We start from the raw sequence: 18,380 nt of genomic DNA, 5'->3' as shown, positions 1-18,380 counted from the left end.
TTGTCTGAGCAAGCATATCACATTGTTTACAAAGCCCAGGAGCAGCATTTTCAGATTTACCTAGACGAAAGCTTAGTTTTTGGTGTGAAAACAACAGCTCATTATGGTCTAAAGGGCAAAACAGAACAGAACAGAACAGAAAAAATGTGGACATGGTTAAAATCGTAAAGTCCTAACCACTCAACCCGTTTTGTGCATGAACACATCAAGCTAAGGAAGAAAACTACAAACTCAAAACAATTTCGTGGGCCCTAATAACTCTATTTAAATAATATTTATTGTTTGATTTTCCAAACAAATCACTTACATGTATGTTACCAAGATGCTGACTAGATGTTAAATATGACAACACTTATTAACCAACCACAAGCATTAATACTGTCTACACTCTACACAGAATGATACTAATGTGTTTTCATTTAAGCAGCTAATCTTCACTCAAAAGCATAAAAATGAGGGACTGCATTGGAGTGTGTGTGCATTGCAGGTCCAGAGAGTCTATAGAAATGTTTTACAAAGTAGATTAAGCCTGATAACATTTGGTTGTTATGAGAGAAAATTACTTAATAATGAACAAAATACAAAAACAGGAGGCAGACTGCTCCATGTAATGTGTACAAGCCTTAGTACTACAACTAACTATTACTTTCACTATAATCTTCCAATTCTTTTCTCAAGTAGTCAATTGATCTTTTTAATAATACCAGATAAAATGAATACCAATACCAATAAAAATGCCTGTTATAATTTCCCACAGACCAGGGTGACCTCCTCAAATGTCTAGTCTGAACAACATAACAAAATACAGAGATATTCAGTTTACAATCGTGTGCTTCAATTCCTCATATTTGAGACCTAAAAAAACATAAAATGTGACACAGATGAAAACAATTAATATTCAGCTATTAAATTAGTCGATTCATTTTTTGTTGATCGACTAATTGACTAACTGTTGCAGCTCTAGCATGCTTATCTGTGAAAATCATTGCTGTCTAAAATCAGTAATATCAGTGATCAGTTGAGTGATATGAATTGGTTTGTTAGTTCCAATACTCTGCGGCATCAGCACTTCAGTTAACAACAGTACAAAGTTTGAGAACTTGTATTATTCATGTAACACTACTAACTGAAAGGCTCTATGTCTGACTCAAACCTAGACAGTTTACAAGGCCAGTAAACCAGTTACTCATTACAATCCTAAAAAAACTCACTCACAGCCACTCACTGTCAATATACAATGTTTGTTTCCTTTGACTCGATCCTCTCAACAAATGGAAATGTTTACAAATTAACTTCATATTCACCTTGGGCTATTCAGTGGCTCAGAGCAAAGAAATCATACTCACAGTCCTTGGGAGTTCCCGTACCAAACCCAAAGATGCAAGAATTTTAATCACATTTATTCCTAGATGCTATCATTGTGATCAGTATGTCTATACCGAAGGGAAACTTTTAATCTCTAATCTCCAAGGTGAGCACAAAAACACCTTAATGTAAATAAGGCTTAAAGTGCTGCAAGAATTTCATCAGGCACAGAGTTTGAAGAGAAACTTTGTTATTTATTTGTTATAAACAAATGATATTTGAATTTATTTTTTTTAAAAATGCAGACAGATAACTGCCTGGATGGGGAAAATGTGGGGGCCGGAGCTAGATGACATCTTGAAGTGACATGTCTAGTAGTGGGCGAACAAAAGGTAACTGCCAACAAATTCAACCGAACGCTGTACACATAAATAAAGAGCTACTCACCTACTGCTTCTCAAAGGCACTGTACATACCGTGTATACTTTCACAACAATTTTTTTGAGATGATCATGCAGCATCCAGAAAAGCCATCAGCTTAAAATATAAAAATGGCCTGAGGTGAAAACCAACATCAATCACACAGAGACAGCTTGAACTCCCTTTGATACTGATCAATAGATTAAATGAAAGAATAAAGAGTTGCATTCAAGGTTTAAGCAGCTGACAGCTGAAGTCAAGTCTATGTGAACTGTAATCAAATTGAGATAAATATCACACTTAAAATATTAGAAGCAAACAAACATTTGCCTCACTTGAATCATAGCTACATCAAGGACATTTTCCATCATTTGAAAGTGGAAATGCCTGCCACAGTTAATTATCTTACTCTCATTCACACAAGCAAGTGCCTGTCTGCTAGTTCTCTGTGAACTATTATTAGTAATAACTTCCTTTTCTGCACAGTGTCAACAATATTCCCCAATATTTATGGAAAGGAAAATATGGAAAAATAAATGCAGCTAACACCATGATAATTTTGTCAAGCCTAAATAGTGGTGGCCAGTCTAAACTGGGAATTCAACTCACCCAGGAGTACGAATAAATAATCAAATTGTGGCTTGTCTGTGGCAACAGCTGATTCAGAGGTCGGAAACAACACTTACACATTGGCCAGAGTGTAAGGAAGCCCTGATCTTAAAACACTGACAAGGAGCCAGATTGATTTTTCCTGTGCTCAGAGAGAGACTCTAGCAGAAACAAGAGCAGCTCCATTAACATGCTCAGCCATTCCACTCTGCTATGATTTCTGAATTACAGAAGCCAGTAACTGGGATTCTCAAAACACTTCTAATTATCTTTGGTCGCTTCATTCTATAATTGAGACACACGGTCTCAATCCAAGTTGATACAGTAACAGCAGCAGCATCTACTCTGACACACTTGTTTGTAAAGTAAGCTCAATGAGGGCATGCTTAATCTCTCAGTGGACAGACTTTAGATTGAAATTTGTGATGAATTTCAATTCATGTACAGTCATTATATCCATCCAGTATCCAAAATACTAAAAAGGCATATTAATGTTGTTGGAGGAGGTTTTATGGTGGTTCATTGTTCCGAAAACAGTGACAATAAAGATCTTTTCTATTCTATTCAATACTCTACTCCTGAGGAATGTTCATCAAGTTTTTCATATTTCAATGCCTCTAACTTCGTCGCTTCAATAGGTAATATATTTGTGTCTGGTCAATTTAGTTCATACCATGTCTTTAGTATGAAAGTTCCATGGACCAAATCTCCCATTTGAGATGGTAGAAATAGCAAATATTTGACATGTTTGCCTGATAAAGGGGCCTAATACTATTATTTGATTATCAGAGTAGTTGTGGATTAATTTTCTGCTGATGAACTAATCCATTAATTGTTGCCCAAAACCAATGTGAATTCCTAAACTCCAGGTATCTGCCAGGCAAAATACTGATCCAATACTGGTGTTCTCTTTTTATTACAAGATCCTGTAAATAAAATAAAACAAGAAACATTGCTTCAGTTGATCTTTTGAGACTTCAAACTTTTGATGAAGCCTTTTAAGTATAAGCTGATGTCATCTGCATATCACCTAACAACATATTTACACCCTGACTGTACAGATACTGAGAACAGAGAGTAAGATAGAGAGTAATGATTTCTGTTGTAATGTTAAGATACTATAGCTGATTAAGAGGTACCTATTACTGTATAGTGACTGAGAATGGTCATCTTGATATGAAGGGTCTCAGATAATCCAGCAACAAGTATGAAATTCCTGCCCTGTTATCAAGATTAAAATAACTCTGTGAATTAAGTGAGGAAGTGCCAACCATTCAGCAAAACATTGAGACAGAATTCTGTCCTTCCTTATTATGACTTAATACACTACATCAAAAATATCTTGGAGAATAGAGTGATTCTGTCTCTTGTACAAAGTCAAGTGCAAATATCAATGTTAAAATCTCAAACAATTTAGATTCATTCAGTTTTTGACATAACTTGGCCAAAAAAGGTCAAAGCACTCATGGATGAAATGGGTTTTATTTAGAGTTTATGGTTAAGACAATTTTGTGTAAAACTAGAAAACAAAGCAAGGGAACCTCACCATCAACCAATGAAACTGAGTAATTCATAGGCAGGAAAAGTACCAGTGGTAGTAAGGGAGCTCTTGAAATGCTTTGTGTTAACTCTGGTGTCGACAACTAAGCCCCCTCCAGAGTCAGATATTAGAGTTGGTATCAATAAAACTTCCCATCTTTCTATCAGGCATTGTTGCAAAGGTGTTTCAAACTGAATAACTGGTTTTTAGCTATTGCTCTTATTTTGTCGTCAAAATGGCCTTCACAAATGATGACACAATAGCACCAATTGGCAAGAATCTGACATCTTGTCACAAAAAGATCAAAAGATCTTGCAGCAACATGACATTGCAACTTCAACTGAACAGCACCCACAGTAACATGTAACAGATGAGTGTGATTTTGTGAGTGAATTCACAGGATTGGGTTGGATCCAAGTTTTCTTTCTTTCTTTTTTTTTTTGGATGGCTCAACTATCAGTGTCAGCTAAATACAGTCTAATCAATTTCTGATTTGTTGTTTGCTGGCTTACTGGTTACACCAGCTGCTAAGAGCAACCCACTGTATTGTAAATAAACAACAAGTTAAGCACAACATACTCCCTTATTAATTAAATACATTAAATAGTTAGTTATGAGAGATGTGAGTTTTTTGGGCCAAATGATAAAAATCACTAACAGCTCTTCTTGAATACCACAATATTTATCAATAGGTCTAGTCCACATCTAGTCCATAACTTCATAATACTTCCTGGGAAGAACAAAGACACTGGACCCTTGCTCTCTCTCATTTTCACTTGTACTTGTGCACTCTAAGATGATAGGATATAATGGTTTCTGTTTAATGAGAATTTCCTTTCTACTACATCATTGGATTTTTCCTGAGCTGTTCATAATAAACACCCCAGACTTTGAGTCAGCTTACAATGTTAAACATGTTAGATTTTTATCAGACTCAGGGATCAGGGAGGGGGCAGGTTCAAGGTCTTTCTCATTAGAGAATAATCACTGTCACCATCTTGCCTGACCTCCTCCAGTTACTGCGAATGAAGTCAGGTTTCAAATCAGGATTATCAACTATGCAACAGAAGGGAGCTTCACTGTGAAGATACTACTAAGCTAAATTGTTCAGCGCATGTTTTCTTTTTCACTCTGATTCAGCAGAAAGTCACTATATTATAGAAATCACAAATATGTTCATTCAGGGTCCTTTTTGGCACTTTGGGAGCTTCAAAACTAAAGAGGGGCGCTTAGCAAGATGAATGAAGTATCAGACACAACCACACATGTAAAATGAAGTGCGTGACATTTTAAAAATAAAAGGAAAAATTTGCTGTACAGCTTAACATGACAAAAATTCTATTGAGTTTCTAAGGTTTTACGGTGGATTTTCTTCCTCAAACTCTAAAACCCGGTCTAGATGGTGAAAATCAACAGGCCAGATTCAAGATTTATAACACACTGCCACAACAGGCAAGTGGAGTACTTAGAAGTGCTGTACAGTACTTGGACGTCCATTATACACAGTTTACACTTGAATGCCAGAACAGTAGAATCATTTAAAAGGCCGTTATGAACACTAGTTTTGATCTTATAAAATGTAGTTTGCTTATGATCACATGCTGTTTAAGGCAAGATGTTTCTGCCCTCATCCAACACATAAATCAATCATGTGTCTGATGAGTTGAAACTAGGGGTGGGAATTTTGTTTAGAGAGGGAGAGAATGAACTACATTAAAAAAAGAGCAGAACAATTCAGGTATGGAATAGACATAGTGGTAATAGGCACTGCTAAAAACTGTCTGTACCAAATCTGAATTGTTGTAATCTTGAATGTCCATATGGAATATTTTCCCCATCAATCAATGTTGTATTAAGGCTTTTCTCCTCAATCCAGGATGAAAACAGAAAATGAGTTGAATAAATGTGTTGGGTTAATTAAGCTAGTTCTTTTTCTTTTACTAAAATACTGACAGACAAATGATGGAGAGAGAAGAGTTGTGAAAGGACAAGGCTTTGGGCTACAGAGCAGACAGTCCCTTGTCCAGCACTGCTGCATGAGTGTGTCTGTAGTTATGGGTCTGTGTGTGTATGTGTGTGCGTGGAACAGAATAAGATAAAGGCTTTTTTTTTTTCTTTCAGTCTTTTGTGTGTTGTTTATTATATGAATTCCTGGCCGAACAGTCTGCCAAACAGGATTCCAACAAATTCTTAGTAAAAAACTGAAATAGCCATCTGCACAAAATGCATTCACTAAAGCCAGCAGTATCTATACCTTCTCTGGACCTTTTTAAACCGTTTAACTGCTTTAATCTGTGAGGAAACTTCTATTAACCTACTATATGGGAAATTGCTGACTTGCAGAAACCTGTAATACAACAACAAAGGCACCACACAGCACTGATGTAACTGCTCCTGTGTAGAGTCAGGCGTCTTAACTACAAGAAGACAACAGGGTAGTGCTGAATGACTAACATACTGCACTACTGTTTGTACCATGTACAAGGCTGAGGTGTTGCCATGTAAATGTCTAACTAGATAGAGGGCATGGACAACCATTAACCTCAAATAACTGCCAGCAGCTGCTTAACAGAAGCCGAGTCAACACAAGCCGAGTCTCAAATGCCATTGTCACTCCCACATGGTAGCTTTCCAGAATCGATGCAGCAGTGGTCTGGTCCTGAAAAATGAAAAGTGTCACATTCAAAAATTCATGAGTATCAGGAGTAAGCACCAATCTGGACCCAATTCACTACTGATTGAATACTGTAAGTTTTTGACAGCACTTGTATCACTTAATGAACAATTAATTCTACAATATCTACTTTTTCTTCCACGTTACATTTAACAAATGTTATATGTCTGTCTGTCTTTTCTTGACAACTGCTCCGATCAACTTCAAACTTTGCAGGTATATTCCTAAGAACCAAAAGAAGTGTAGTGTCACCTGTGATGTATTTTTGGACATGTGGTTGCACCGCCTTTCAACATTTTACTTGGCATGAACAAACAGGCAGAACCACACTACAAGGTGCCGCACCTGGTCAATTTACAGCACACACGCCAGGGTTTTGAGAAAGGCAGAACTCAACTGTGACAGCACATTCTATACCACAGTGTATTGCTCACGACTCAAGGAAGTGCAGTGTTGAGTGTGAAGTTGTTTGGATGAGGCTCTCAAGAAAGCTGCGAACTGGACTGACGCAGGAAAAGCAATCAGCCCCTACCAACAGGAACACTTTGAACAGGCAAAGCACTTCTCATACACCCTCTTACTTCCACCTGATGTGGCTCCATCTTGCAACTGAGTCTTGCTCCTAAAAAACAAAAATAGACAGTAATATCTGACAGTGAGTGCTGACACTTGTATGCACTCAATCTCTGCAGGAAGTTGAAATGCTAGAAATCACATGTAAGGGAGGGCACAAGTAGCATGCAGCATTTCAGTGACTGGTAAAGTAACCCTATTCAGCTATACCTAGTACAGTGATAAAACTAGACTTGTGTGTCTTGATCCTTTCCTATTCAAGTACAGTATAATTTACTTGTTAGTGCTGGTTGTTTGCTTAACCTTTTTGCCGGTGTTCACTCCCACATTTCAACTTACACTGACCCTCGTCCATAATTTTTAGACACTGCACAAACTGAGCTCTGTATTCTGTTTCACATGGTCCTGCAACTGCTGCTGTAAACAACCACAGTTTCCATGTTGCACAATGGCAACGCAGGGGTCTTGGAGGAGCTATTTTGGAAAGTAATCATAAAACATTAACAACACCACCCAGTGTTAGCTGAAATACATTTGCCTTACTCCAACATCCGACAACCTTGTTTACATACTCGCTGCAACCATGACCACTTGGTCATACATTAAAGGAAATGACAAGGCTACATGTGCATCCACCTCCAAAAATGCAAGTCAGCTGGGTCAGAGCTCAAATGCTCTGTCACCCTGAAAATGAAAAGAGCAGTTTTGTTTGCTTTTCCTCAGATTGTCACTAATGTCAACTCTTTTCCCTCAGTTATCAATCCACCTCTGCTATTCTACATGCCTGTCTGCTTTCATTTTCTCCAACACTGTCAATCTTCTTTTATGGTGCCTGCCAAATTAAAATGCAAAGCAAACAGATTGGCTGTCAGACATTATATTTTCAGTTTAAGCTCAGAATCTAATCTATTTTTCTCTGCAGAACACAATATAGTAAGTAAGTAAGTAAAATCTAAGACACCATGTCCCTACATGATGGCACAAGTGTTCTTTCTCACCAGTGTCATACTACATACTCATATTTAGTCTGATATATTCACAGCTTGGAGGATCTCAATACTTCACTTTACGACTAATAACACTAAAGCTGAATTTATGCTACTCTGTCGAGTTGTTTCTCTGCTCCTGGTGTAGGTGCCTCACGGCGTGGGAAGTGATTTATAGTTCAGCATAGGGTTTAACCCGTAGATTGGTGTGGCACCGCTACCTCACTAGATGGATGTGTTGTACATTATCATGACGTGTTGTGCATTTATTAAACACCCAAAGTAATTGGGTTTACCTTCATTTATTCCCTTTGTTGTAAACAGAGCTGACTGCGGTTAAGAGGAAGGCTTCCACTGGGAATGGCTTTGCAACATTAATGAAAGGGGGCATTGTCGAGCATTTTCCCTAACCTGCTCCATGTTGTGTTGCATATCAACAAATACAACCAGCAATGGAAAAATGTAGGAGAAAAACACAAAGCAGACCAAGCTGGAAAGAAATGTCGTCTCCATGCAGCCCATACAGCGTAGCCTCCACTGCCCTGCATGTAGATACCACAACATCTCAACACAAAGGCTTAAGTTGTTGAGTGAAACATTACCTACCCATATTTTTCCAAACCAGTCAGGATAGTCCAATCCACTTATGTTAAAGCCACAAGATTGCTCCTCTGACTGTTTACATAAATGTCCACATTGCAGACGTTTTTATAATGAGTGGTAAACATCACAGCAACAGCACTGAAGCCAGAGGAAATCAATACACACAGCCTGCAGCTACACAGTGTGATCTGTCCAGAGTCATTAGCTCTTTTTTTTTTATAATGGGTGAGTGAAAAGTGTATGATTAATGCAAGTGTTGCTTAAATTGCATTTGCACAAGGTTTGTATAGGATCTCTGCTCTTTCCATTGGCATGTGGTGTGTCTTTTAAATGTGAGATTTTCCCTGGATGCCTTGTGAAAATTGCATGAAGCTGTTTATTAGAATATGACATAAATTTTCCATTTACATAAGCGAATCTGGTTCTATTACCTTGTCCGATTAATGGGAAAAAGAACAGGGACAGATAATGACTTCCTGTAGCGTGATCAGATCAGTAGCTTGACACTTGTGTCTAATTTGATCAGGAAAACCAACAAATGAGTAAAGTAAGAAAATGTTTTTATCATTTTTCAGAATTTGTAGTTGTTTTCCAGGATAGCTGGATCTGCTGTGTTAAAATATGAAACAAACCCATTCTGTTAATTCTCTAGTGGCTGTTCTTGGTTTTCATTTAATCAGACATCATTTATACATGGTACTAAAAGAGAGCAGGGTTTCTACTACAGCTGTATATAAATTGTTTTTACTCAATAATCAATTGTTTTTCTATAATAAGATAGTCAGATAATTGTAAAATGTTAAAAAAAAAAAAAAAAAAAAAAGCCAATTCCAATTCCATTAGTGTCTCCTGTGGTGCAGAAAAGCAGAAAATTCTTACATTTGAGAAGCTGGAAACAATAAATGTTGGGCATTTCTACTTGGAAAAACAGCAAATGATTGCACATCAAAATAGTTGCAGATTCATTTCCTGTCAACTGACTAATCAATTAATCGACAAATTGTTGGCGCTCTAGTTTCTACTTCTCTTTTGTTTGGGTTTACCTCTCTTACAAATGTTGTCAGTGACTATCTTCTGGGTTTGTCAGTGGTGGTGCTTGACTATTTATATTTAATATGAACATATTCACATAGAGCATATTTTGCCATTTCCAACAAAACACACAAGCTCTCTTATTTGCCTCAGTGTAAGACTTTAAAACAAGGACAGAGGAACCCATGTGTTGGTTACCAAAAAGAGCAACCAGACTGCACAAAATGGTTGACAGTGGCCCAAATGTGGTTGCCAAGGGCAACTGGCCAACCATTACTGTCAAACCTTGAGGGCCCTAATATGATTCCCTGTAACTACATGCCAAAACTGACTATTTTGTCCAAAATTGGCAGATTTAATTGGGATTTGTGGTAACTGATAAAACACTTTTGAATTCACTATAAGAATATGAAGCAGAGCAGCATGGCTGTGAAAACATCCAGCACCATTTTTTCTTTGGTAATGCTTTCACTATCAAACAGCTGAAAATGCATATTGCCTATTAAACTAGCCCCATAATATTTACAGTATATGTTCTGTAGAATCAAACGAATAAAGCCTTTAATCCCAGTTAATTCTTTATCCATGCACAGTAAAAAGGAACTGGACATGATCACAGAGAGCATGAAATGACAACACTTCAGTGGTCTATAAACTGAGGCTGCTTTGATGTGAATATGTTTCAAACTAAAACGGAGACAATCTGTTTCCATGTGTGCTCCAGCAGTGAGAAGAAACAGGGTTGTATGTAGAACTGTTAACTTTCACACGCATGTGTGTGAAGAAGAATTACTTTTTCAATATTCTTTCAAAAATGTATTGACGTTTGTATTGAAGCTCCATTTGATCATGTGTTTCCACTTTGGACTGCAGCAATTTTGTCATTTGTGGATGTTCTCTCATTTACTTGTCAATATCATAAGTGAGGCATGTGTCATCCGAGAGAGAGAGACAATGTTTCTCTTTGATTCCACAGACGACAGTGGATTCTCTGCAGTATGATTAGGGCAATGGGGACAGTGCCTCAGAACCACCCACTCACTCTCTGCCACCATGTTACAGTATTAATGTGCTGTGAGGAAGTCCTACACATCACGTCACACACTTGCTCTACACTAAACCCAACTCAACAATGTATGAAATTCCTACGGATAAAAATCAGGCTCACAGCCTCTGGCAGGACACTAGACTTTACTGCTTTCTGTCAACAGATTATAGCGTCAACTATTTCATACCATTTTCTTTACACTGGTATACTACTCAGCCATTTATAGATGGGAAATTGTTGTGTGCAACCTTGCAGTGAAAAGATCACCAGTGTCAGGAACGAGCGAAGCGAGAGTGACAAACAAGGTCATGTTGCTTTTGAGTGGGTGAATTGAGACAGTACTCACAGCAACAGTGTGTTAAACATACTAATGAAATTTGACAGGGCTTCATTATTACAACAACAAAAAAATCCCCTCAGAATCGGCCTGAATTGACTCATAATTTCTGTGGATTTTCTTTCCAAGAACACATAAGACGATACTTCAAACCAAAAGGCAAATGAGACAGCATTTCTGCAGCACTCAAGACTGTGCAGCAGCACAAAAGCTGACAATATCTTTATAGCTTGTGTGGCGGGGAGTTGAGTGTAACCTGGGCTTGCATCCCAGGAAAAGATGGATCACCAGTCTCTGGCAAAGCAGCAACTGTGCAACAAGCATTCAAAGTCTGCTCTTTTCTGCTATAATTGGCAATTCACTGGTGAGAAATTCAATCAGTGCTATAAAAACTAAAGCAGAATTGCATATTCTTTGACCCGCGATGCGACTTAACAGTTCAAATGACAGCTGTCACATCTAGTCAGCTTTTTCAACAAAATAGTAGAGGTAATCTTCTCACATAGCACAACAGTTCAAATACATAAAATTTTTATCTTGGTGGCCATCCCAGATACATTTGTCCCCACAAGAAGTGTCCCAAGCTGGGTCCAAAGGATGGAAATACTGACTATAGAAGCACAGGTCCATTTCAAATTCTTTGTTTGCCCATGGTACAAGTAAACCACAAGCTGTCAAAAAAAAAACCCACCTCTCTATGCTTTAACATCTGAACAAGCAAGTGAAACAGCAACAAGCAGGTTTTATTAATGATATTTATAGACACAGTGAACGTATGTGTCAAGTGCTTCAATTTTCTGCAAGATTTAAATAATTCTCAGGTGCACCATGCCTCTTAAGCACTACTGTTAGCTGGAGACTGCAACTGAACCTAAGCATTTGTTTCTGATGGAGATGAAGAGATCCAAATCCTGCCCAAACCCTCCACCCACATCTGTTCCAGCAGACACTTCTCTCTCCACCAGTATTATACAAAACACTACAACAAAGTTTTAGTTCAGGCCTTTTCTAATGCAGACCTATTCACCTGTTAAAATGTGCAGTATATAAACTACTTTACCAATTTCTATGTGAGCCTACTTTAGGCCAAGAGTGCAATATGCAGCTGTAGTGTGTAAGAAAGTACAAATATTGCATTGAACACTTTATTAGGACTGTAAGTAATAGATACTATCATAATCAATAATAATCTTTATTAATAGTTTGGTCTACATAACATTGGTAAACAGTACAAAAGCCTAGCAGTCAGTGATAAATCATGTTTTGAGTGAGGTTCTGATTAATCGCTCCACATCTTCTCTGTGCTGACGACTATCTTAAGCTCTGAGATGGAGAATAAACCAACCTTGGGGAAACACTGTATGGTGTTTTAAGCTACAAAGATGCTCCATCTCATCTCAACCTGTCAAATGACGCTAACTACATTATGAAGCTTAACATGAACCCACCACTGCAAAAAGGGAATAAAGGGTTGCACACAAGTCTCATCTAGCAGATCTGTTATTATTTCCATTTCTTTGCCAAAGTAAAAACCAAGAATTAAATTGTGAATGTACACATTCATAAATTGCTTCATTCATGTGATTTTTAAGTGCTTTGAAGGAAATAGGCTAAATCCTTTCTTAGTTTGCCATCAGCTGGTGTGCGGCCATGAGATGACGGAAGCCTTACAAAGCCAAGCTAATCCCCTTGTCCTGGACTAATCTGATGCCCTGGACCTCTAAACAAACACTGTTAAATTCTCTTCTTCCACACTGTTTCTTGGCTGTCCAGCTTGATGTGGAACAGATTTTTTTTTTTTAAATTAACACAAAATATAATACAAAACCTTCACTGTTTTTTGCATGTCCTTCAATCGTAATATTTCCTTCTAGTCACATACTGAGAAATACACATTTGGTAAATAATCTGCAAAAACACTGAGTCTAAATAAAAGCCAAAGCATCACCACATTTATTAGTCACTTTTACTAACACTTCTTTCCATGCTCCCGCATTTAAACATTACATCAAAGCACCTCAGTTATCTAAAAAAATCACATCTGGTTTCCTCAAGTGGCATTGCTCTCATGTTCAGTTTAGGCTCTCATCCAAGCATTGGGCAAATTTATACATCTCTGGCATCTATAAAATGTCATGTTATTGTGTGGAGCTTAGAGTCTTAAATTTCACTTACACTTTGCAATTGATGGCTCTGTCAGATTATATAAAGTGAGCCTGGCGTGCTACAACAAGGCTCCTAACACCTTTACAATGATTAGAACAAATTACTTCTAAAGCAAAACAGCAATCAGATGGAGGAGAACGGCTTTTGAAAAGTTAGTCAGCGTCTCTGCCTCATCCTAAAAAATCTGAATTTTCCTTGCCATTTAAGATAGTAAGGAACAAATGTTTGCTCTGATGAAGTATTACAATTACACTACCACCAGTGTTCCGACATCTATATTACCAGCTACATAATTTCAATTCCTTGACTCAAACACTGATCACATTCATGTCCTTGGCAATGTGAAATCCTCTGGTATCGACAATGGAAAATGGTTCAAATAAATCCCTGAACCCAACTGTTAATTTTGTGTTCCCATGGCTGTACGTGATTGTTTTGTCTACTGCATCAACATTGCCTCCTGTATGTCTCTTGAAAGCTTAACCAACCACCCAGTCAGGCTGTAGGGGCTGCATACCAAGCCTTTACTCTGAGCAACCCAATTGCTTTGTCTTTGACGAAAAGCTTGAATACAAATCAACCGCAAGTCTGCTGCTAACTGGATAGAGTACAAACAACTTCCAACATGCTGCGTGTTACCAAATATAAGGTAAGTACATGGTACAAATCGGCCATATTTACTGCATGGCACACAGGAGCAGAGTGGATGAACAGTGCGGTGAAGAGTTTCTACAACTGTGCGTAGGAGGAATTCATGTATATAGGTTTCTTAAACCCGTATTTATATTAAGGTTTTCTTTGATCAGTGTCACCAGCTCACCCAGAAAATAGAGCTGCCAAAATGCAGGGCAACCAAAGTGATATTTAACATTAACTGCTGCATCTGCCGGGCATTCCTAAGGCTTTTTAGGAACAAGTAAATGTTTCACTGCCAAATATTCAAACTTTCTTTTCTCTCATGCTTATTGGTGTGTTGGTCTGAACAGTACTGGACAGCAGTTGGTTCTACAAAATGTGTGTCTCAGTATGTTTGGGTGGTTTTGGACTGTTTATTGGACAAAACAAGACATCTGAAGAAGTCATCTTGGGCTCTGGGAAATTGGGATGTATCTTTTTCACACTTTTCTAAAATATTATTCACCAAACAACTAATAGGGAAAATCAACAGATTAATCAATAATAAAAATAATGCTGCCCTAAAAGAGGCAACAGATACAGATCTCAGACTTTTTTTTTTCTTTGTTCAAAGAATTGTAACTAAGAGTCATACCAAGAAAGACCTCTAATATGAACTTGGTGGTTGACAAACTGAAGGTGGCAATGTTTCTAATTTACTTCATGCCAAGTTTAGCCTCATTATACTGCAATTTCTTGTTACTAATTAGTGGACACAAACCTAAACGGATGTATCTGCAATAAGCTACTACTGACAAATGTATCAGATAGGCCAATTTATCAGTTTAGGTCTAGTGCAGAAAAACTGAAATTTACTGATTTCACAGGCTCTGCTGACATTCTCTGAAATATGTCCCTGCTAGCTAATGCTAAAGACTCACTGAGACTAGTCCATTCATTTAGTCATGCCAGATGGAGGACTTAAGAGTTGCACTGTAAGCACTAAGCAGTTACACAAGTAACAGAAAGATGTACCACAAATGACATATGTGAACAACCAATTATATCTGATAAACTGTTGGCAACGGTGCATTGGAAACAATGAACAAGATTGTGCAAAAACGGGTAATTCTATCTTGCAAGCTAGTTACCCACTGGTGAGCCAAATCTCACATTTTTCCTGACAAAACCTGCAATGTTGCCTGATGCACATATGGCCAATTTAATTTAGATGCGTACTGTTATGTTTAATAGTCAAATTTAGATTTTGTAGTTGAGCATGGAGACAACTTCTGCAAACTGGACCATTTTGTAAAATGCTGAACTGTAATCTAAGATCTTGACTAATAGATAAATCAAGCTACAGCCAAGTCCTGGGCTGCAGACTGTATGGCCAGTCTTTAATGTGGTGCTGTCATTCTCTTTTGAGCAGCACAGGCCACAGGGCAGAGCACAGGGTTAGCCCTTAGTGGTCTTGTAAAAAGAAAAAAAGTGCTTTAATTGAATGACTCACTTCACTGAGATTGGACAGCCCCAACAACATGAGCCAACAAAAAGAAACTGACTAATCTGGAGTGATGGGTCCCAAATATTTTTTCCTCGTTTCAAAAATCCCTAACTTAAAGGTTTATTAGACCACAATCCACCATTTCATGAGATCTTGTCCCCTTAGGTTCCATTAGAGAGGACTTTATTCCTCCCTCTTATACCTTGGTTCAGAGGTGTAACACCCTATATTCACACTGTTGTTACAGTGACACTAGCTTAGTGGAAGCGAAACATAGGGTCGCACATTCAGTTGAGACCTCAAGAGTGACACGTTAGAGAACAATGTTTCATTTTCTGTTTTTCTTGAGATTTCCAAAAGCCCCCCACTCACAGCAGACCTCCTGGGGTCCCCGGTTCCCAACCTGAGAAACACTGTAGGCACTTCACTGGAGAAAGCAGCAGCTCTGGCTCTAATGTTTCCTCATAAACATTTTGTGGACAAAAATGTAACTTTACAGGAAAATTATTGGCGCAGGCAGCCAAGTGTGTTCTCTACAGTCACTTCTTGAGGTGATAGCTGACCGCTGCTGCCCGTGAACTAAAGCGATTTCATCAGGTGTTTTAACGTTACTCAGAATAAGAGTAGGTTAAGTTGCCGTTTTACGTGTCTATACGTTAGTTGAACTTCAAGAAGCTAACGGGGCTAACTTAGCTTGGTGTAATAAGCTAATCTGACTTGTACGCTAGCTGGCAGAGTGAAACAATGAGCTCAGAGTGCAGTCAGCCTTGGCTAGCTTCTTGCTGCTGCATGCTGTGTTGGCTATATGGTGTAAAGCTAGCCAGCTCGCTTTGCACGCAAGGCTAACGTTAAATGGCTAGCGAGTCGTTGCATTAACAACAATAAGAGAAGAAAAGAGGAAAATGTACTAACTTACCGACTTAGCTAGCCACTCCTATCCCAATCCCTGGTCCGTCCATGGTGGTGTGCACTCCATAAAAAGAACAAATCAGAGTAATGTGGCTTGAATTACAATAAAACCTCTATTCAAAAAATCTGAAGGACCAGAAACCAGTGGCAGCGCACTCCCCAAGACATCCAACACAAGAGAGGAGGGGAGGGGAGGCCAGCGATTCACTGGACTTCTGCCATCACACTTCGAGATACCGTCCACATCGAGAACAACCGAGTCCCGAGCGCATTTTTATCGGCGCCGTCACAAGCCCGACACAAGTCCGGTTCCTGTCCCGCGACCCTGTGGCAATTAATCCCACGGTGAATAGCTTCCCATCCAGGTTAATTCCTCCGTATTCGCCGTTTCTGGATGAGCGCCGCCGTGGTGGTTCTTCGTGTGGGAACTGATACAATGTAGCCAACCAGCAGCAGCGGGAGCGGTTAAGAAATCCAGGACAGGCGGTTCCACTCGGATTGAACTGTCACACTCCACGGAGCCCGGGCTGAAGATATGGAACTGGATTCACCACACTGAATGGACTGTGATTTAATTTGTTTGCTCTCTAGGAGTAACATCCACCAGACAGCTTAAACGGCATAACACGAGTTGAGGTACATACTGGTAACTGGTGGTGGTTTGGGGCAGGGTCAGAGCCAGGATTTTAGAAATACTGGGGTCAATACTGGACAATACAGGGTATATCCACTCCAACCCCTAAGCACCCTCTAAATTGTTTCCTTTTAATTGAATTATTTAAAATGTTAATCAAACATAAATAAGGAGAAAAGGACGAAATTATAAATAATGATACAACACAAAATATGCTACCAGTAACAAATAGTTAGAATTAGCAATTATGTTAATTAACATGAACAATTAACACTAAGACGTCTTACCAGAAAGTGATAACTTGACATAGAGGCACAAAGTGAGACAAAATGATTTTAAAAAGAAATGAAAACACAACGCAGAAGCCCTCTGTATGAACATGTATCATATACACAAATCATACATATAATGCTTCTCAAACGAAGAGCACAAAGAGCCACATTTATCTCAGGGGTGGAGGGCTACGTCAGATGTCTCCATACTGTTTGTAGGGATCATTAAGTTTGTTATTATCATTATCCATTTCTGCCAGTGTATCTACAATATATTCCATTTTGAGAAACAGTGCTAAACAGCTAATGAATCTTGTTTAGTTCACACTATGTCTTACATTTTTTTCTGATGCCAGACATGATCATATCATACTCTTATTGTATTAGTGGATTTGTTTCACTATTCCAGTTAAGCCAGTTTAGCTATTAGCACAATTCCTTGCAAAATACACATATTAATAAGTAGTAAGTAACAAGCCCTAAACAAGAGAAAGGGGTTGATAATTAAAGATTTTTTTAAATAGGTGTAAATTTTAATAAGTTATTAATATGTGAATTTTGGTCCAGATTTTCCAAAGACCTTTTCCAGGGGGAAAGTGGTTGAACGGTCCATTGGAGCAGTCTTCCTGTTGAACGAATGAGCTCATCTAAAAGGATAAAGCAAATGTTATGCTGGTGAGGGATAAACACCAGTCAAAGGGATTTGTCACAACCTGGTGACTCAAACACTGATCACATTCATGCTTTGTAATTGATCAAAAAAGCCGTAATAGATTATTTATTTAACATTAATAAAGCTGTTGGTTACACCTTAGAAACCTTATATAGGTGCATTTTCTAAAAGCAGTCTATTAGACACGTCTGTTCATACTATCATCATCAAATATGAACACTAACGGAAACATTCTTTTTCACATAGTTGTTGATATCATCTGTTAATGACTCAATGTCAACACTTTAAAATTGGTTAATAGTGTGATTACTCAAAACCAAACAATGCTGCGATCCAAACCTGATCTTCAAGCTTCAAGCATAAATTGAACATGTTACCTTTGTGACTACCAATGTATGTTCTAATTTCACTGAACTGAATCTGTTAACAAACAACCAAAAGGGAATTTCTCAGAAAACAGTGAGCCAGTTAAGGAAA

The 18,380-nt window shown here is 38.3% G+C and overlaps 1 protein-coding gene across 2 annotated transcripts in view; it reads right to left on the bottom strand.

The window, feature by feature from the left end:
• LOC108887852 (zinc finger protein 609) overlaps window positions 1–16,906 on the bottom strand; it is a 74,313-nt gene extending 57,407 nt beyond the window's left edge. Inside the window, exon 1 of one of the 2 annotated variants that reach the window (XM_018683478.2) lies at window positions 16,332–16,906. The gene's annotated coding sequence lies outside the window, so the exon portion shown is untranslated. The remainder of the gene's footprint in view (window positions 1–16,331) is intronic. The other variant, XM_018683477.2, reaches the window with a different exon arrangement.
• Window positions 16,907–18,380: the final 1,474 nt, after the last annotated feature.

This window comes from Lates calcarifer, linkage group LG2 (assembly GCF_001640805.2).
Source record: "Lates calcarifer isolate ASB-BC8 linkage group LG2, TLL_Latcal_v3, whole genome shotgun sequence".
NCBI classification, from domain to species: Eukaryota; Metazoa; Chordata; class Actinopteri; family Centropomidae; genus Lates; species Lates calcarifer.
Note: the sequence above shows the minus strand (reverse complement) of the source record. Positions and strands in the feature narration are given on the sequence as shown.